At 38.9% G+C, this 21,819-nt stretch overlaps 3 pseudogenes; 2 read left to right on the forward strand and 1 right to left on the reverse strand.

The window, feature by feature from the left end:
* Positions 1–9,010: 9,010 nt before the first annotated feature.
* Positions 9,011–10,239, forward strand: LOC122050946 (annotated as a pseudogene).
* On the forward strand, positions 10,157–11,059 carry LOC122053444 (annotated as a pseudogene).
* Positions 11,060–11,494: 435 nt separating this feature from the next.
* Positions 11,495–21,428, reverse strand: LOC122053445 (annotated as a pseudogene).
* Positions 21,429–21,819: the final 391 nt, after the last annotated feature.

Genomic DNA, 21,819 nt, shown 5'->3' on the forward strand with positions numbered 1-21,819 from the left:
GTGCATAGAATGTCAATCGTTATAAATAGGTAATAATATTAGAGAATAAACTCAAGGGAAAGAGATAAAATCAAATAAACTACCTCGGAAAGGAAGTAAAGTTTCCTTAGAAATAATTTTTGAAGAGACTTGATGAGGACAAAGCAAAATTTAGTATTATAAATATAGGTTCAAAGCATGGGTGTAGTAAAATATGAGTCAAGCATCGGATATTGATCAATAGATGAAACTTGGTTAAATCGAGCTGTCCTGATAGATCGATCGAGACAAAAGTAACTCAAATCTGTTGACTAAAGACTCATCATAATCGGTCACATAGGACGTGTAATATTAATACCCATGAGACCTGACAAGGAGGAAAATCAGTCGAATAAAATAAATCGACCGATATCGAAAGTTCCATCGAAATATCGAGCGATACTTATATATCGGTCGGGTCATTGAAGAATGAATCGCAGGGGAAAGATCGAGCATTGACGAGCCAAGTAACATTTGGTACATTTACATGAAACAGATAAATTATCCGGATATAGAGTAAGATTAGCAATTAAAAGATATCATTCAGAACCAAGCAAGTTTGTGGGAGGATCATTGTAAAGTCTCAATCCCCCTTCTTCACAATAACTGAAAATTAAGTTAGAGTTAGTTTTGGATACAGATCAGGAGGTTTTTCCTCAATGAGTCTACGACGGTTCAGGAAATTAATAGGAGGAACGCGAGCTAAGTAGCCCTCCTCTTCCAATTGTCGAACTGCTCGAGCGATACTTATGTATCGGCCGGGTCATTGAAGAATGAATCGCAGGGGAAAGATCGAGCATTGACGAGCCAAGTAACATTTGGTACATTTACATGAAACAGATAAATTATCCGGATATAGTGTAAGATTAGCAATTAAAAGATAACATTCAGAACCAAGCAAGTTTGTGGGAGGATCATTGTAAAGTCTCGATCCCCCTTCTTCACAATAACTGAAAATTAAGTTAGAGTTAGTTTTGGGTACAGATCAGGAGGTTTTTCCTCAATGAGTCTACGACGGTTCAGGAAATTAATAGGAGGAACGCGAGCTAAGTAGCCCTCCTCTTCCAATTGTCGAACTGCTCCTTTGGCCCCTGCGGTAAAAGCAGACAAGATGGATCTCACAATCGGTCAGTTGAACTCAGTAGATCCGATCATGACGGTGGCTCGTTCTTTGTAACGAACATCTTCATGCTCTTTATAGACCACCATCGCCATCTGAGAGGTTTTCAGTTCGTTTTCCCTAACAGCAACCTCGTCTTTGGTTAAATCAAGGGAATTGTTTAGAGATGCCACCTCATTTTCTTTCAGTTGCAAGACCTTCAACTTTTCACTCAATTCTGCTTCATAATTATCTTTTAATTCGCCAAGTTTGGAGGTCAGCTCTTGATTGAGGTCCGTGACCAATTTGAATCGGGCCTCAATACTCTCAATTTGAGTTTCAAGTTGCTTCTTGGCGGCAGCAGAAAACTCAGCAGAAGATAGTTCTGTAACTTGTTGTTGCAGCCTCTTATTCTCCGATTTCAATTTTTCGTTCTCAGTGTATAGGTTGTGTAATAGTCGGGAGAAACTCATATTCTCTAGCCATCGCTGGAAGCATATTCAAAACTGTGAGATAGTACTTCAAAAATAGAAAGCAGAAGTCTATAAACATACCTTATTCTCTTTATGAGAAAAGCGATCAATTGTCTCAGGAAGGGAAAGCTCATCAAAAAGAGGATGAACCTCATCCCAAGAGCTAGCAAAAGAATCCCCCAGTAATATAGGGAGGACAGGAATGGTAGAAGAGTCAGCTGAGAAGGAAGAAGTAGGGATAGATGGTGGAGCAAAAACCAAGTAAGAAGAAGGTGAAGAGGGTACAGATCCTGAAGTCGGAATAGACAAAGGAAAAGTAAAAGAGACGTCACCAGAAATATTAGTTTTAGGAAAAGGAGAGGTAGGAAAATTCAAGGAAGGATAAAGTTATGCTAATGTCGGCTCATCGGAGAGAAGGCCAGTTGACACAAAATCTTCTGAAGCTAGTCCATCGGTAGATAGAACGAGCCTCCTTTTTGAGGGAGGAGCCCGGGTTAGTTTACGTCCTGAACGCTTGCCGGCGGAGACTTCAGCTATCAATTTACCCGAACTACCAGGAGACGTGAGCTCAATTAAAGGAAGAGAGGCAGATGAGGAGACAGCAGCAACCACGGGAGAGGTAACAGTGGGTATAGGATGGGGAATGATCTCTACAACAGGATCCTCACGAGCCCCTGACGAGCTGGGTACTTCGACTAAGGAAGCCGGCACTTCAATTGAGGGTGGAGAGGTGATAGCTGCCAGAAATTCGACCTCCTTGGCGCGAAGCAAGTCTTCTTCCACACGTATTTCTTCGTCAATCAGAGCATCATAAAAACTCTCCACTGTATAGAAAGGAAAAACAGTTTAAGTAGTTAAAAGCGAGAAGAAAAGAACAAGATGTTACCTAAGGAAATATGGGTATCAGGTTTGACGGGGCTTAAACTAAATAGGTATAGAAGCTCGACCTTCAACCATTTCGGGATCGAGTGTCGGTGACCTAATAATTTCTCACAATAGACAGGAAAAGAGGGAAGAAGGTGAAACTCTCTAACGTCAGGCAGAGGAGGCAAGAAAGATTTCCAAGCATGAGACAAAGGAATAGGCCCCGGAAATTTTAGAAAAAAAAAACGAGATTTCCAGGTTTTGAGAGACGACAACATATCTCTAAAAAGGACCATTTTAGTGCGTGACTGGAATAAGAAGACACCAGGTTCCGAGTACTTGGGATAGGAAAACAGGAAGAAATTTTGAGGAATAGGAGGAATATCTCGTAGACGAAACAACATGTAAGTACCGCACAGATAGCGAAATGCATTAGGGGCAAACTGCTGCAAAGGAATATCAAAATACCGACTTATCTCAATCAAGAAAGGAGGAATGGGGAATCTTAAGCCCCTATCAACTGATCCCTGAAAAAAGTCACGCAGTTATCAGGAGGATGATGAGGTCGATCATTCGGTGTTGGGATTATAATTCTATATTCCTTAGAAATTTCATATTGACGATGGATGGATAATCTAGCATTCTTATCAAAGACAGAAGACATAGGGACATACCAAGGAGCAATTACTTCCTCAGCCATGGGCAAAGGTATAGGCTAGCGAAACAATAGAAGACTTACTGGGGGCAATAAAAAGGAACGTCGAGAAGTAGCAGATACGAAGTTTTTTCGGTTGCAGACGGCAACAAGAGAATGGTGCCAGAGGAGAAATGAGGTTGAGAGGAAGACGAAGGGTTTAGGGTTCGAGAAATATACCACTATAGATAAAATAAAATGCTTTCTAGCCCAACGGATGATAAGGATCAGAGGAAAAGAGTTCGCGCGACATGGCGGCCGGAAAAGGTAAGTGTCAGGTCATTTACATCGAATGTGATAAACCAGATCGCAAAGGGGTTGGTAGTGCCTCGAACATTCTCTCACCCGATGGAAAGACAATCATTAATTAGAAAGTTTCGAAAGAAGACGTGAACAACTGGACATAATAAAATAGAAATGACAGAACTTTTTGACCACACCCACACTAAAGACAAAAATATTTTAAGAGTAAAAGTTTAGAAGAGTGACAAATTTTAACCTATCCGTGTAGAATATGACTTAGTATTTATTGAAAATATTTTTATATTAACGAGGGCAATTGTGGTTATGTTATATAAGTATGATATTGATTCCAGTCAATAAGACAACATCAGTTGATATAACATTGGTTATAATATCAAATTATACTAATAGTTAAGATAACCTTAGCTATGATAAATGATACATAGGATACATGAAGAAATGATGAACACAACACCACATCGTAAATAATAGAGGGATTCAGTAAAAGCCTTTGATTAGATACAAAAACTTGTCTTTACACTTAGAATCTGATCAAATACATAGCGTCACATTTCCTCAGGAACAACAAACCTCAAATAGATAACAAATATTACAAGCATAAACTCTTAGGGCACTCAGAAAATTTTAGTCCCACTGAATTCAAATTTACCATGGAGCAGAGATGGAAAAAGCCCACTTCGTCCGAGCTTGCCAAGGCGCACAAGAAGCAATATTTTGCCCTGGACGAAAAAGCAACAAAGGACAAAAGCTCAAGGGCGATAAGAAGGGGAAACATTGATTCATTCCATCAAGGAAAAATAAATGTAGAAACCACTTCCCCTCTCAAGCAGTATGAGCTCTGCAAGTGGAGCAACCAATCTTAGCCCAAGGGTATCATGTGTTGTGCCCTTCACACAACACCCATGGATCATTTGGCTGCACCTCTATCAGTAGTAAAAATTTCTCTGAAGTTTCTTAGGTCCTTCAGAGCACCTGCATCTTTGGATAGAAGATTTGAACTGTGAAGCTTCCTCTCTTAAGACGATCCCTTGAACCCCTGGAGTAGCCGGAGCAAAAATCCTAATAAACTCATATATATATCTCACCTGGTCCAACAAAAGTTACTTTCAAAAAGGAGGATCCACGACCATGGCCTTAGCAACAAAAAGTGGCAAGGAAGAAAAAGAACTGAGAGGGGTTGTGGGTGAAGAGAAGGTTGTAGCCCTATTTAAAGGAGAAAAAGGCTCACAGGATTGCTATACTTAATTTATTAAGACAGTAGTACACAAAATCTGTGAGGTCATTTCAAAATCTGGAGCAGAGTCACGGGTAGGAAAAGACAAGACCATACTTATGTCTAGTCAGTCGTCTACACCTCCTTCGACTAGACTTAAGGGGAAGGCTAGTGATATGGGTTAGGTTTTATGGGTCTCCAGATGAAGAAAGAAAAAGAAGAAAGAGTCAAAGGAGGTAGGTCAATAACGGTCGAGACATAATTTCAGAACAAAGATAGGCCAATATCGATCGATACATGCATGCCGTATGAAGGTAAGCCAATATCGGTCGGGACATACCTTCAAAGCAAAGATAGACCAATATCGGTCGATACATGCCATATCGGTCGGGACATACCTTCAACGCAAAGATAGGCCAATATCGGTCGATACATGTCTGCCATATGAGGGTAAGCCAATATCGATCGGGACATACCTTCAGAGCAAAGATAGACCAATATCGGTCGATACATGTCTGCCGAATGAAGGTAAGCCAATATCGGTCGGGACATACCTTCAGAGCAAAGATAGACCAATAATATCGGTCAAGAGGTTCTTTCGAGCAAAGAACCCACACAGTTCCTTCAATGAATACCTTAGAAACATGTTGAATAAAATATTATTTTTTGACACGACAAAGATACAAATAGAAGTCGCATGAAGAAAAATCATACATGAATATATCGAATAGAATAATTCATGATAGAGAATATATATTTTGGCAGAAAATATGCTTTCAAATTGTCTTGCAGGGGCTAAACGACAAAGAAGGTACATCTGGGGTACAAAAAAGATTCCTTAAAAATCATTTTCCCCAAGCACGCAGTTGATGTCATAACGAACTCTAACAAACCGGGGTCCACTTCATGATTGCGGAGGTTATATGAAGTGGTATAAATGGGGGAATCCTCTCCGTGGGCTATGTAAGTTCACATCATCGTGTACTTTCACAACCCTAATTTTCTGACTATTGTTCATCTTCTTTCTTCTTCCTTCTTCACATCAAGAGAGGTCACTAACTTGAGCATCGGAGGGCCTAGCCAGGGATTCCCACCCCGGTCTTAGGTCACTGACAATAGTGTTAGTTGGTCTCTTGTGTGCAGGGGGCCTCGAAGCTTGGGAGTTTGGTTTCTCTCCCCTTGTGGATTACGATTTCTTCCTGCTTATCAGATTACTTCCGGTGATCCTGATTTTTTTTCGATCCGCTTTGGGTTTCTCGGATCGAAGTTCTATCGGAATTGTTCTTCCTCAGTACATTGGGTTCCTTTCTTCCGGATCTCCGTCGCGGTCAGCTTCTCAGACAGGATCAGGTGATTACACCAAATCAAAACGACCCCGCACTGATACCAATTGTTGGATCGAGAAGCGCTAGAGGGGGGGAATAGTGCTCGTGGCTATTTTGTTCGATTAAAACAGAGTCGAATTACGCAGCGGAATTAAGTAAAGAAAAGAGCACACGCAAACACTAGTTACTTGGTTCGGAGCCGGTGTCGACTCCTACTACAAGGCCCACGCTCGTTGAGCGTTTACTTTGGACAACAACTATAATCGTGAAAAATTTTACAGTAGAGTAATACAAGTAAAACAACAATAACTTTATACCGACAATAGAAAATCGTAGAGTCGCAGCTCCTGGTTGTCGAGATGTAGCAACAGCACTCCGGGGGCGTATCTTGAGCAGCCAACCGTCGAAGGATCGCTTAGAACTTGATTCATTTAGACGGTTGCTCGAGATCTTCTTTTATACTGTGCTGAAGGCGCCTCCAACACCATCTAAGGCGCCTCCAACAAGCCGAGTCAGTCGCGTGGATCGAATCGAGCCAGGTCGCACCTCATCCACTTGAAGGCGCCTCCAACGCCCTCCAAGACGCCTTCAGCCGGCGGTCCAAGGCGCCTCCATCTCCTCTTCGCAACTGGCTTCAGTTTTGCACCCGAGGCACCTCCAAGCTCCATGGAGGCGTCTCAGACATTGTTCATCAGAGGTCAAGTGTGTTATTTTGTCCCTGCACAATGTGTTAGTACACAAAATACACATATGCCCTGCAAGACAAGGTTAGCACACATAAATATGATAAGAAAGGTGTTTGACAGTTTTTGAACTGTCCGGGTCTGACTTCGAATTTCCAATCGGAAACCCTAGGTCGATCCGACGCCAACTGTTCCCTCTGCGGAGAACGCGTCCTCACCTACTCCTCTCAGGAGAGTTACCTGTTGCCAGTGCGATCCTCCAGATCGACTGGACTTTTGCTTAGTGCTCGATGCTTCCGGACTTTCTGCTGGACATCCGCTGCTCGACCCGTCCAGTCCTCCACCTGGTTCGCGACACCAGGACTTTCCACTTAGGGTTACCACCACCAGGACTTTTGCCTGAAGCCCTCGACCCACCAAGACTTTCCGCATAGGGTTACCACCCCCTATGACCTAAGATTACCACCCCCTACGATTTTCCACCTGCCTAACCTCAGTTAGGACTTTTGCCTAAGTACACTTAGGATTTTCCTACAAACTCATTCAAATTGTTAGATCACAACATAACCTTAACTTTGAATCCTTTGTCATTATCAAAATACTAGTACAATCGTCGGATACTTCTCCCACCAACAATATGTTGTTTTAGTCTTGTAATTCCTCCGGTTATAAGTTTTTCACAAAATTTGCATCGTATTGTTTTACGATTATCACCTACCATTTGACCAAATTACCAACTAATATCAGGGTTTGATGCCATTCTAACCAAATAAATAATATTGAATAAATTTGACTTAATGATAATGAGAAAAAAACATGATAATGAGAATGAAGCACATAAAATTAAACAATTCTTAATAACTTAATTTATTAAACTAAAAAATTAAAAAACTTACCTGTTTGAAAATATAATGGAAATGATAGAAGAAATCAATTAATCAAACGAAAGAACTAGTGATCGTGAGCCAAAAACTGCATATGCTCAAATTTATAGTAGATACTGAATTAATAAAACTGGTAAAAAAAAATTAAAAAACTTGCCTTGTCTATAAATATGGTGGAAATGATAAAAGAAATCTGTTAATCAAATGAAGGAGCTGATGACGAGAGCCAAAAGATGTAAATACTCAAATTAATAATAGATGCTCAATTAATAGAATCAGAAGGTACTCATGCAGTCAAATATTATTAGCAAATGCTTGGAAAAAAATCTGATGTGAATAACTTAATATATTAAACTAAAAAATTCGAAAACATGTGAATATAATGAAAGTGACAAAATAAATTAATTAACGAAGGAGTTGATAATCTTGAGTAAAAATGATACATATGTTCACATTTAAAGTAGATGCTTAATTAATAGAATTGGATGAAAAAATAAAAAACTTACTTTATTTGTGATTATGATAGAAATGATATAAGAAATTAATTAATCAAACGAAATAATCTAATGACAGTAGCTAAAAAATGTAAATATTAAAATTAATGATAGATGCTTAATTAATTGAATTGGAGGGTACTCATGCAATCAAACATTATTTTCAAAGGACTGGGAAAAAATGATATGAATAACTTAGTATATTAAACTAAAAATTTAAAAAACTTAGGTGTCTGTGAATATAATGGGTATGATATAAGAAATTGATTAATGGAGAAGTTGATGACTATAAGTAAAAAAAAGATTCATATACTTAGATTTAAATTAGATGCTTAATTAATAGAAATTGATGGAAAATTAGAAAATTTTGGGTGCATTTGGTATGTGCGTTTTTCATTTTCATTTTTTGAAAAATGCACGTTTTCTAGAAAACAGAAAATGACTTTTTGTCATTCTCTGTTTTTCTAGAAAACGCTATCTATTTTTTAAAAAAACATACACGAAAAACGCAAATCAAACACCATTTTTCAGAAAATACACATTTTTCAGAAAACGCACGCTTTTCAAAAAATGAAAATGAAAAACGCGCGTACCAAACGCACCCTTACCTTGTTTGTGACTACGAAGGAAATGATAGAAAAACGCAATTAATCTGGTGAAATGAAAGACACTGATGAAATGCAAATGCTATCAATAGATGCATGCTCAATTAATAGAATGAGAGTATTCATATTGACAAAGACGAAAGAAAACAGATGTGATAGTGATGTGATGCTGTTTTTTCTTTTTCAATAATGACAAAATAATAAGATGGAATGAAAAAATAAAGTGATCAATGAAAAGCAATGTCGGCTGAATAAAGCAAATCTGGTCAAAAGAAATATAGAATCCAACACTTTTTATAAGTTAATCCAGAGATCAAAGAAAAATAAAGTGCTAAAAAATGAAATCTAAGGTTTCTTAAACAATTAATCAAGCATAAAAATGGAATAAAAGCTTCTTAATCAAGTGTCGGCTGAATATAAAGCAACATCAGAAGCCAAAAAATTGGAATCCAAAGTTGTTTAATCTATAATCAAATTGTTTGTTACCGAGCCGTTCCAACCGTTATAACGCCGAAGAACGGCTTCCCAAAGCAACCGACGTTATACGCCGAAACTTTGGAATGCCATGGGTTGTTACCGTGCCAGAACGGTCTTTCCGGGCCGATCCGACGAACTATGACGATGACGGCTATGGACCGATACCATCACGGTGGCAAGGCGTGTGCCAGGTCGGCGACACCTTCGGCCCACCAACTGCAACCGCAAGATCATCGGCGCACGCTACTACACCGTCGGAATCGATCACGCCCAGCTCGAGAAGGACTACCTCTCTCCCCGCGATTTCAACGGCCACGACACCTTAACTGCTTCTGTTGCCGCTGGCTCCATTGTGTATGGTGCCAACTTCCACGGCTTGGCCGCAGGGGTTGCCCGCGACGGCGCGCCCCGCGACGGCGCGCCCCGCGCCCGCCTTGCAATGTACAAGGTCGTGTGGGCCAGTGCCCGCGGGAATGGCGCCACCAACAACGCCATCATTCTAGCGGCTGTCGACGATGCCATCCATGATGAGATAGACGTGTTGTCGCTATCGTTGGTGCTACCGCAAAACAACTCATTTGGGGTGCTGCACGCGGTGGTGAAGGGGGTGATGGTGGTGTATGCGGCCGGGAACTCTGGGCCGACGCCGCAAACCGTGGGCAACACCGCGCCGTGGGTCATCACAGTCGCCGCGAGCACGATCGATCGAGCGTTTCCACCTCGATCAGGCTGGGAAACAATAGGGCATTTGTGGCATCGACTCAATCTCGACTCTTTCCTTACATAATTACCACTGGCTGCAAGAGAATCTGTTCTTCTCCTAACAGAATTCCACCATGACTACTTGCAGGGTCAGTCGATCTTCTACAACTCGATTTACGGATCAGCCAAAAAATTCTGACCTCTTCCCTACGGTGGAAGGTAAACTCTTCCATTGCATATTCTAATGGCAAGAACACAACTCCGATCACTAATCATCCTAAATATCCTGTAGTTCACCTGCAGTAGCAGTGGACCTGACACACACTGTTGTAGGACAAGGAGTATTGTCTCCGAAAGTAGCATGGTTCTCTTCGAGAGGGCCAGCTTTACCTTTCCCTGGTGTATTAAAGGTGACAACAAGTCACATGTTGAAAACAAGTGAATATTGATCAACACTTAAACCATGTGACGATCAATATATTCTGGAAACAGCATGATATTGCCGCACCTGGTGTGAACATCTTGGGAGCGTATAGCGATGGCTACAGGTTGACCTCAGGAACATCATTACCTTGCCTCCATGTATCAGGAGTTGTTGCCTTGCTCAAGACACTCCATCCTGACTGGTCTCATTCGGCAATAAAACCTACACTCGTGACGACAGGTGAGCGATCAAACTCCTTGAGAGATCATCAGTTCCTAATTCGATAGACAGCCACATTGACTTCGCTAGGTTCTTCGCACAACAACGAACGGCCAGATTGATCCCAACAAGGCCTCCGATCCCGGTCAGGTGTACGACATCGATCCGCAGGAGTACTACAAGTTCTTCAAATGCTTTGAAGGGCAGTTTAGCATTTCTGATCAGGAACTGGAACCTGTGTACAACCTGAACCTTCCTGCCATCTCCGTTCCCGATCTCATCGATGCCAAAACTGTTGGGAGGATGGTCACCAACATCGGCAAAGCGGATGCCATGTATAAAGTGTCTATCGAGTCGTCGTCGGGTGTAAAAATGATTGTGGCGCCGTCGACCCTCGTGTTCGATGTCGGCGCCAAGGTGCAAAGTTTCAAGGTGACGTTCATGGCGATCCACAAGCTGCAAGGAAATTACGTGTTTGGGAGCTTGACGTGGTCCGATGGCGAAGGCCACGCTGTGATGATTACTATATTCTCCACTCTGTTCAATTTGCCTTCGCTTTCGGCACTAGATTTACGATTCCAATTTATTCCTTATTGGTCTCCTAAATCCCAATCGTCTTGAACAATCTCAAGACGCTTTACCTTAAGGTTGGTGTATTCGAGGTGCAGTCCATGAGAAGACTGCTCGCTTACTGTTCGAAACTAGAAGAACTAACGTTAGATGCATCAGATTGTTGAAATGGCTCTATCGAAATTGAAGTACCAAGTCTTCGCAAATACTCTGTGCAAGACGCAAATTACTTGTCCCAAATTTGTGTCTTGCACAAAGTACTTGCGAAGACTCAGTACTTCGATTTCGATAGAGCTATCCCAACAATCAGATGCATCTAATGTTAGTTCTTCTAGTTTCGAACAGCAATCGAGCAATCTTCTCATGGAATGCACCTCGAATACACTAGCCTTAAGGTAAAGCGTCTTGAGATGGTTCAAGACGATTGGGATTTAGGAGGCCAATAAGGAACAAATTGGAATCGTAAATCTAGTGCCGAAAGCGAAGGCAAATTGAACAGAGTGGAGAATATAGTAATTTGCTGAGGAGAAGAATCGCCTAAGTAGATGGCCACCTCCTAGCGCCATGGGATTTGGCATAGTCGATCCAAGAAACGGGGAATACAATGTTCACGGGCATCCGAAGAGAACAAACGGAGCAAGAGTTACTCCCGAATCACAACGCGAACCGCGATCGGAATCCTCACGGCGTGGCCTTCGCCATCGGACCACGTCAAGCTCCCAAACACGTAATTTCCTTGCAGCTTGTGGACCGCCATGAACGTCACCTTGAAACTTTGCACCTTGGCGCCGGCATCGAACACGAGGGTCGACAGCGCCACAGTCATTTTAACACCCGGCGGCGACTCGATAGACACTTTGTACACGGCATCAGCTTTGCCGATGTTGATGACCGTCCTCCCAACAGTTTTGGCATCGATGAGATCGGGAACGGAGATGGCAGGAAGGTTCAGGTTGTACACAGGCTCTAGTTCCTGATCACAGATGCTAAACTGCCCTTTAGAGCATTTGAAGAACTTGTAGTACTCCTGCGGATCGATGTCGTACACCAGACCGGGATCGGAGGCCTTGTTGGGATCAATCTGGCCGCCGCCGAAGTCGAAAGGGTCAGCAATCTTCAGTGGAAGTGACTCTGCTTGTATTGACATGCCGTAGCTGTTGACGTTCGTTGCTGTGCGAAGAACAAAGCGAAGTCAATGTGGCTGCCTATCGAATTAGGAACTGATGATCTCTCAAGGAATTTGATCGCTCACCTGTCGTCACGAGTGCAGATTTTATTGTAGCATGAGACCAATCAGGATGGAGTGCCTTGAGCAAAGCAACAACTCCTGATAAATGGGGGCAAGCTAATGATGTTCCTTAGGCCAACCTGTAGTCATCCCTATACGCTCCCAAGACATTCACACCAGGTGCAGCAATATTAGGTTGTTTCAAGAATATATTAATCGCCACATGGTTTAAGTGTTGATCAGTATTCACTTGTTTTCAATCTGTGACTTGTTGTCACCTTTAATACACCAGGGAAAGGTAAAGTTGGCCCTCTCAAAGAGAACCATGCTATTTTCGGAGACAATACTCCTTGTCCTACAACAGTGTGTGTTAGGTCCACTGCTATTTCAGGTGAATTACAGGATATATAGGATGATTAGTGGTCGGAGTTGTGTTCTTGCCATTAGAATATGCAATGGAAGAGTTTACCTTCCACCGTAGGGAAGAGGCCAGAAATTTTTGGCTGATCCGTAAGTCTTGTTGTAGAAGATTGACTGACCCTACAAGCAGTCATGGTGGAATTCTGTTAGGAAAAGAACAGATTCTCTTGTAGCCAGTGGCAATTATGCAAGAAAAGAGTCGAGATTGAGTCGATGCCACAAACGCTTTGTTGTTTCCCAGCCTGATCGAGGTTGGAAACGCTCGATCGATCGCGCTCGCGACGACTGTGATGATCCACGGCGCTGTGTTGCCCACGGTTTGCGGCGTCAGCCCAGAGTTCCCGGCGGCATACACCGCCGTCACCCCCTTCGCCACCGCGTGCAGCACGCCAAATGAGTTATCTTGCGACAGCGCCAACGATAGCGACAACACGTCTACCCCGTCATGGATGGCATCGTCGACAGCCGCCAGAACGATGGCGCTGTTGGTGGCACCAGTCCCGCGGGCACTGCCCCACACGACCTTGTACATTGCAAGGCGGGTGTGGGGCGCGCCGCCGCGGGCAACCCCTGAGGCCAAGCCGTGGAAGTTGGCACCATACACAATGGAGTCGGCGGCAACAGAGGCGGTTAAGGTGTCGTGGCCGTTGAAATTGCGGGGAGAGAGGTAGTCCTCGAGCTGGGCAGGGTCGATTACGGCGGTGTAGTAGTGTGCGTCGATGATCTTGCAGTTGCAGTTGCAGTTGGCGGGGTCGAAGGCGTCGCCGACCTGGCACATATCTTTCCACCGTGATGGTATCGGTCCATAGCCGTCATCGTCATAGTTCGTCGGAACAGACCCGGAACGGCCGGAACGACCGTTCCAGCACGGGAACGGCCCATGGCGTTCCAAAGTTTCAGCGTATAACATCGATTGCTTTGGGACGCCGTTCTTCAGCGTTATAACGGCCGGAACGACTGAAACTGAACGGCTGGAACGACTGGAACGGAATGGCTCAGTAACAAACATTTTGATTATGGATTAAACAGCTTTGGATTCTAATTTTTGACTTCTGATGTTGCTTTATATTCAGCTGACACTTGATTAAGAAGCTTTTATTCCATGTTTATGCTTGATTAATTGATTAAGAAACCTTAGATTTCATTTTTTATCACTTTACTTTTCATTGATCTCTTGATTAACTTATAAAAAGTGTTGGATTCTATATTTCCTTTGACCAGAATTGATATATTCAGCCGACATTGCTTTTCATTGATCACTTTATTTTTTCATTCCATCTTTTACTATTTTGTCATTATTGAAAAAGAAAAAACAACATCACATCACTATCACATCTGTTTTCTTTCGTATTTGTCAATACGAATACCCTCATTATAATTGAGCATGCATCTACTGATAGCATTTGCATTTCATCAGTATCTTTTGTTTCACCAGATTAATTGCATTTTTCTATCGTTTCCATCGTATTCACAAACAAGGTAAGTTTTCTAATTTTCCATCCATTTCTATTAATTAAACATCTAACTTAAATCTAAGTATATGAATCTTTTTTTACTTATAGTCATCAACTTCTCCATTAATCAATTTCTTATATCATTCCCATTATATTCACAGACACACAAGTTTTCTAAATTTTTAGTCTAATATACTAAGTTATTCATATCATTTTTTCCCAACCCTTTAAAAATAATGCTTGATTGCATGTGAATATAATGAAAGTGATAGAAGAAATTAATTAACGAAGGGGTTGATAACCTTGAGTAAAAACGATGCATATGTTCACATTTAAAGTAGATGCTTAATTAATAGAATTGAGCATCTATTATTAATTTGAGTATTTGCATCATTTGACTCTCGTCATCAGCTCCTTCGTTTGATTAACATATTTCTTCTATCATTTCCATCATATTCATAGACAAGGCAAGTTTTTTAATTTTTTTTACCAGTTTTATTAATTTAGCATCTATCATAAATTTGAGCATATGCAACTTTTAGCTCACGGTCACTAGTTCCTTCGTTTGATTAATTGATTTCTTCAATCATTTCCATTATATTTGCAAACAGGTAAGTTTTCTAATTTTTAGTTTAATAAATTAAATTATTAAGAATTGTTTAATTTTATGTGCTTCATTCTCATTATCATGTTTTTTTATCATTATCATTAAGTCAAAATTATTCAATATTATTTATTTGTTTATTTATTTGTTTAGAATGACACCAAACCCTGATATTGGTTGACAATTTGGTCAAATGGTGGGTGATAATCGTAAAACAATACGATGCAAATTTTGTGGAAAAGTTATAACCGGAGGAATTACAAGACTAAAATAACATATTGCACATGTTACTGGAAATGTTGAAATATGTCACAAAACTCCTAAGGAAATATCATCAATGTTAAGAAAACATCTTCAAAACTCTAAGGCAAGTAGAAGTTCAATGCAAAGAAAAAAGTAAATAGCTTAGATTCAATTACACAAAATACACGCGTATCAGAAAATGGTAGTAGTGGTGGAGATGACATAGGAGATATAGAAAATTGAGAATTACAAAAAGCCATCAAGGAAAGTCGTAAAACAAGAGTCATTGAGGAGCAAATGCGTAATCCCTATGGTTAAGGTAAAATATATAAATAATATTTTAAATTTATGTGTATATATCTTATCAATTTAATGTACTTAACTACTCTAAATTTTATAATGGTAAGATTTTCTAGTTCTTCATCTGGCTTAGCTTAGATCCTGGTTTGAAAAAAGGGATGTCTCGAAGCTTTAGTGTAAGAGAGGATTCTAGATTACCATCAAAAGGAATTGACTCTTTTATGTTTCCCACAAAACAAAAGAGTCTCAAAAACTGGTTTGGGGCTGAAAAAGTAAAAAATGTTGGTAAAGCAATATCGAAATGGTTTATATATAATGTTATTCCATTTAATACAGCAGATAGTGGTCTATACTATCAATCCATGATAAACACCAATGGTGAGGCTGGAACAGGAATAAAAGGCCCCACAGGACGTCAAATTGGTAGTGTTTATTTACAAGAGGAGGTGGATGAAATAAATGAATATTTGAACACTTTAAAATCAAAATGGTCAAAGTATGGATGCACAATAATGTGCGATGGTTGGAGCACACACAACAAGCATCCAATCATAAATTTTATGATATATTGTGACCGCAACATGGTATTTCATAATTCCGTTGATTGCACCAACAAAGCAAAGACAGCTGATTTTATTTTATCTTTATTAAGTAAAATTACTGACGAAATCGGAGAGGAAAATATTATGCATGTAGTCACAAATAGCGAAGGTGCAAATAAGGCCGTTGGTGCCAAATTGATGATAGAAAGGCAACATTTGTTTTGGTCCCCTTGTGCAGCACATTGTATTGATCTCATGCTAGAAGATATTGGTAAGACGACAAAAGCAAAAAAGTGTATGAGAAAGCCAAGCAAATAACGAGCTTCATATATAACAGCGATAAAATTGTGAATTTGATGAAAACATTTACAAATGACCATGAATTATTGAGACCAGGAATAACCCGATTTGCGATAGAATTTATTTTAATTGAAAGTCTTGTTCGGCATTCTTCAGATTTAAAAAGAATGTGCACTTCTGGTGATTGGGAAGCATACAATAATACAAGTAAAAGAAGAAAAGAAGTAGAAAACATTGCAAGCATCATAATGGATGGAAGATTTTGGAAGAGGGCTCATGATATTTGTGCTGCAATTGAACCATTAGTAAAAGTTTTGAATTTAGTTGACCAAGATCAAAAACCAACAATGTCAATTATCTATGAAGCAATGGATAGAGCAAAAATAACAATAAAAGATAATACTAGAGATTGACAATCATATTGGAATATTATTGATAATCGATGGTATAATCAATTACACCAACATCTATATTCGGCATGTAACCATATATTTATTTGCTTAAATTGTAGAGTACAAAGTATGCCATCAAAATCATTTACAAAATCCTCATTTCTAATTTCATATTATCTTATTGATATTTCAGCATATTTCCTTAATCCGTTACTTCAATATTCTGGAACTTATGTTTATAATGATGAAATTAAACAAGGATTAAAGGTTGTAATTAAGAGATTGGAGCCCGACTTAAATGCACAAGCTTCAGCCATCAGTGAGGTAATTTTTTTATGTTCCTATACTTTTTCCCAAATATAAACAATAATTATTTATTTTTTCTTATAATTTTTAGATTAAATTATTCACAGACCAAATAGGTGAATTTGAGTCTCCAGTAGCAAAAATGACAATAAAAAAAAGTCTCCCAGGTATGTAATTTAAATTTTACAAATATTTATAATTAAAAAATATATATGATATTGATTTTTTTTTGTGTATCAGCTGAATGGTGGAGCGATTATGGTGAAGATGCCCCACACCTTCAAAAAATTACAATAAAAGTTCTAAGTCAAACATGCTCATCTTCATGATGTGAAAGAAATTGGAGTACATGGTCTCTTATACACACAAAGCTTCGTAATCGCTTGGCTATCAAAAAGTTGTACAAATTAGTTTATGTTCACTATAATATGCGGCTTAGGGTACGAAACATGATGCGCAAACAAGAAGATGATGATTTTTACAGCCCGATAAACCTTAATCATATTTTTCATGATGATGACATCTTAAATGAATGGACGAGAGATAATGAACCGCTAGTTTTAGAAGATGATGATTTGGCATGGTTAGATCAAGCACTTCGAGCATCAGATGCTGAAGAATACAACACAACTACAAGTGTTGAAAGTCATTCAAGAAAGAAGAATAATGTAGAAAAGTCAACACATTTGAAAGGAAAAGAAGCAAGAGATGATAGTGAAGATAGTGATGAAAGTGACGACAGTGATGATTCAAATGATGGAAATAATCAACAAAGTCATGGTGAACATCATGTTCATCAAAGTCATCAAGATGATCAACATGACACAGGTATGACATGGGCATGAGGTCATGAAAATTATTATGCAACACAAGATAGTAATCATGGATATCGACCTAGGATGGAGAAACAACATCACTTTTTTACAAGTTTATCAGAATCTGCTGATGCCAATGATAAAGAACATTCGATTGGATCTTCACGACAGCATATGAGTGTTGAAGAACATATGAAACATTTGCCTTTGAGAGGGAACCAACAAATTCCACTAAGAGATGATTATGGATCAAGAAGTTATAATTGGGAGTCTCAAGATATTGGGCATGGTCCAATTGGATATCAATCAGGTGGATATGGATATTATAGTAGCAATCAACCCAAATATGATTCATATGACAGATCATCTGATTATTTACCATCCTATACAAGTGCAATTAGACATCATGAATCTGAGGGTTATTTTGATAATGCACAGAAAGCAATTCCAGATTATTCAACATCTCTTGGGAGCAATATCGAACATCATAGTCGTGATCGTGAATCGTCAAGTGGTACTGGCAGTTCTATTGGGTATCATGGTTTTGGATATTAGAATCGTCGTGATGAAACATTATTACAAAGTCAATCATCTAATTCTGAACATATTTCATCAACTCAACCAAATGAATATCCATATGGGCAATTTAATCCAAATTTATATCAATGCTCATATGTTGGAGATCAATTTAATCAATATGATACTCAAGGAGAATATAATGAAGATTTGATTCCTCCCCGTCACTCTTCGTGGTATTAGCTTAGATTAGGTATAATTATCATTGTATTTTTTTTCATCATGTTATATTATTGTAGGATAATTATACACTAATGTATTGATTTTGTATGGCTTCATGTATTTTATTTTTTATTACCAGTTCTCTAATTTTTTTGTGATTTTTTGATAAATCCGCGCCGCGACTGTTCCGCGAAATGATATTGGAACTGGAACGGCAGTGTCCGCGACAGCTGACACGACCGTTCCGACGAACCATGGTCATCGTCGAAGCTCTTGGATTCCGGCCATATCCCTATAAAAGAATATTATCATTCTATTCCATTTCCTTCATTTTATTATCCATTAAATCTACTTAATCTATGTATGTTAATAAATATCCAGAGAATTGGAGTTCACAAAAAGACCTGTATAGATGATTCCTATGATGATGCCATCTCCATAGTTGCTCTTCTCGAGGAGTTCAGTCGGATGATCATACTGCAGCCCCAAAAAATCCCAACTCCGTGTTGTTTGTAGCTCGTAGTTTCTGCTCGGCTGTACACTGATCACGTCAGGTGACTCTGCAATATTCATTAATTCGCTCAGTTAATTAGTCATTTGCTGTGTTTAATCCGATTCAAAAAACAGAAGGCGAAGTGACCTGCAAATTGTTCTGCTTGCTCTTCTGTAAGCATGGCTGTAAAGCCTAAGAAGCCATGCTTGTAGCTGTAAACCATAGAAGCCAGGGCATCCTTTTTGTTGTCGAAAAAAATACCAATCGGTTAAAATATAGAACCCAAGATTCTATAGAAATTTGAATATCTATAGTTGAGTTTGGTACCTTCCAAGGAGACAGGTGAGCATATTTAGGTGTGAGTTAGTGACATGCTCTGGATTCTCATGCTTCCTCTCTCCCAAATATACAATATACAACTGCACAAACAACCAAGAGGCATAAAAATACACCTCATGGGATAAACTGAAGTCAAAATAATAACTTTGAGATATGTCAATAACAAGAAAGCCACAAGAACCTAAGTAAATTGATATAGTATTTCCAAATAGAAATTTCATACATGCAAAATAAAATTTAAATGAATCAATTGTTTGTGGACAGGCTTAGCACACTTAGTTTGTTAACAGCTTGGTTATTTCCTAATTATCAACATTCAATACTGATGTATAAAGAATAGTGGGTCATACTAAAATCTTACAAAATTTCCCTGTTCTCAAGGAGCACATAACATAATTCAAAAGCATTTTTATTTCAACTTTTTATTGAATAAAAGATCCAAATATCTAAATTTCTTGTGTAAAATTCATTTAATGCTTCTTAACTAGTCCTTGCTTGTATTATTTTTAAAGCTAAATTTCATATGCCAAATTCTGTTCCACTTAAAATCTTTAGTTTTCAGAGTTCCTCTCCACAACTCAAATTTTGAGTTTAATCTATTTATACTATCATAAATAAGTATACACAATTGCAAAAGTAGAATTCTACCTAACTTGAGTAGTTTATATTTCTATATAACATTCCATTAATAAATTGTAGTAGGAAATGGAAGAGGATTACCTTGGCAACTAGTGCTCCTAAACGGTCTCCAGAGCTAAGTTGCACAGTTGTGGCATAAGCATCTGAATCTTGATCTATAAGAACTATCGGCATCGGGAGTGAGTCATCTTGATCAGAGATCTGTCAAAGATTATCAAGAGATTAAGAAATGTCAAGTCTAGCACTAACAAATGTTTGGTGTAATAGAAGAGAAATCCAATATAATCTGTTCCACTAACAAGAACATCAAATTCATGACTCTTACCTTAACATGTTTGTGTCTCTTCCATCAGTTTCACCAAAATAAGAATTTGAAGTTCAAAATTTACTAGCTTAGCAATCAGTCTTTGAATCATCACATTTTTAGGAGATACTAGAAAAAGTAGTTGTTCTATTTTAGGTTGAATGGCCATAAAAAACTATCAAAGTTTAGCAAATATAATGAGAAAGAAATCCACTAAGCTTCCTTGTAGTATACCTACATAACATTTGACATATTGAAATCCGTTATTAGAAAAACTAGAATAAATAGGTTCTGAAATGATAAGTTCATTGTAGCATTGCCCTCTTGATTTACTGAAAGAATATCAGCTAATACAGATCTTACTGCTTCATACTAGGCATATAATCATGATCACACATCAAAATTAAAAATAAGATAAGATTTAGACTTACCGGGGAGGAAGATCCTAATATATCAGGTGAATTGAAAGACCGAGGATAGTTCCTGCATAAAATAGTAAGATAACAAAAGATAAATGGTCAGGTTTCATGGATTTAATTGTTGTTTTAGCTGCAATATTCCCAACATAGTTACTTACAAGCTCTATAAGTAAAAAATTAGTATACAATTTGGACCATGCTATATCTCACCTATAGAAACCGTCAAATGAGAAAAAAAAAAAAATTATAAACCTGAAAGTGGGCCAACTTGATATACATTTAACGGGATTAAACTCAGTGCCTCTAGTTCTAGTACAATAAATAACAAGTCAAAAACGCTAATGGATATTCCATTTTCAATCTCCACAGATACAAGTTGCCGATTCGATTCCTATATAAAGTGAATATTTCACAAGATTTGGATTCTTCGAGAAGGAAACAGGAGAAGAATTTGCGTTAAGGAATATTATGTTGATAGTATAATCCTCGAATCATCTAAACCGAAGAAATCAACAACGGAGAAAGATCACCAGCCGTAAACTATCAATTATTCATAAGCTAGTCGAACAAACTACATTAAGAATAACCTAACGAGAGAAAGATCAGACAAGCAAGGGCAGAGAAATGAAACTCACAAGCGAATCTTCCGTGGGAATCCGCTGACGGAGCCGAAGGAGCGATGAACGAGCGGCGCAATCTGAAGGCGAAGGGAGCGAGGATGGAGATGGAAGAGGGGGACTGTAGACAAGGAAAGGGCCGGAGCGGAGAGTGAGCAAGAGAGGACGGCGATTGCGAAAGCCATCCGATCGCGACGTCTCGTTTCTTCTGGAAAGTGCGCTCCGCCGAGACTAGGGCAAGGGATTGGGGGAATATTATCGGCTCTCTAATAAACATTTATCTACGATTTAGTATTATCGGCAGTCTAATAAAATATAAATAAATAAATTATGAAAAATATTTTTTCTAATCTATAATTATCTTTTTATTATTATCTCTTATTTATATTTTTAACTTCTTATCAAAGGAATGGTCAGATTTTTTTTTTTTACCAAAATAAACATAATTTCAAAATTACCAAAAAGAACATCAAAAATAATATCATTCTCTTTCTACCTCTCCCATCAACCTCCTAAATTCCCTCCCTCGGAACACCACTTTCCAATGCATCCAAGCCACAATTTAAAATATTTAAATCAAAAGTTATTTGTATGATTCGAAAGTACGTCATTTTATTATACGTCTCACCTTATCTCTCTTTTTCTTCTTTATATTGTT

The sequence above is a fragment of the Zingiber officinale genome, chromosome 3A, assembly GCF_018446385.1.
Source record: "Zingiber officinale cultivar Zhangliang chromosome 3A, Zo_v1.1, whole genome shotgun sequence".
Lineage (NCBI taxonomy): Eukaryota > Viridiplantae > Streptophyta > Magnoliopsida > Zingiberales > Zingiberaceae > Zingiber > Zingiber officinale.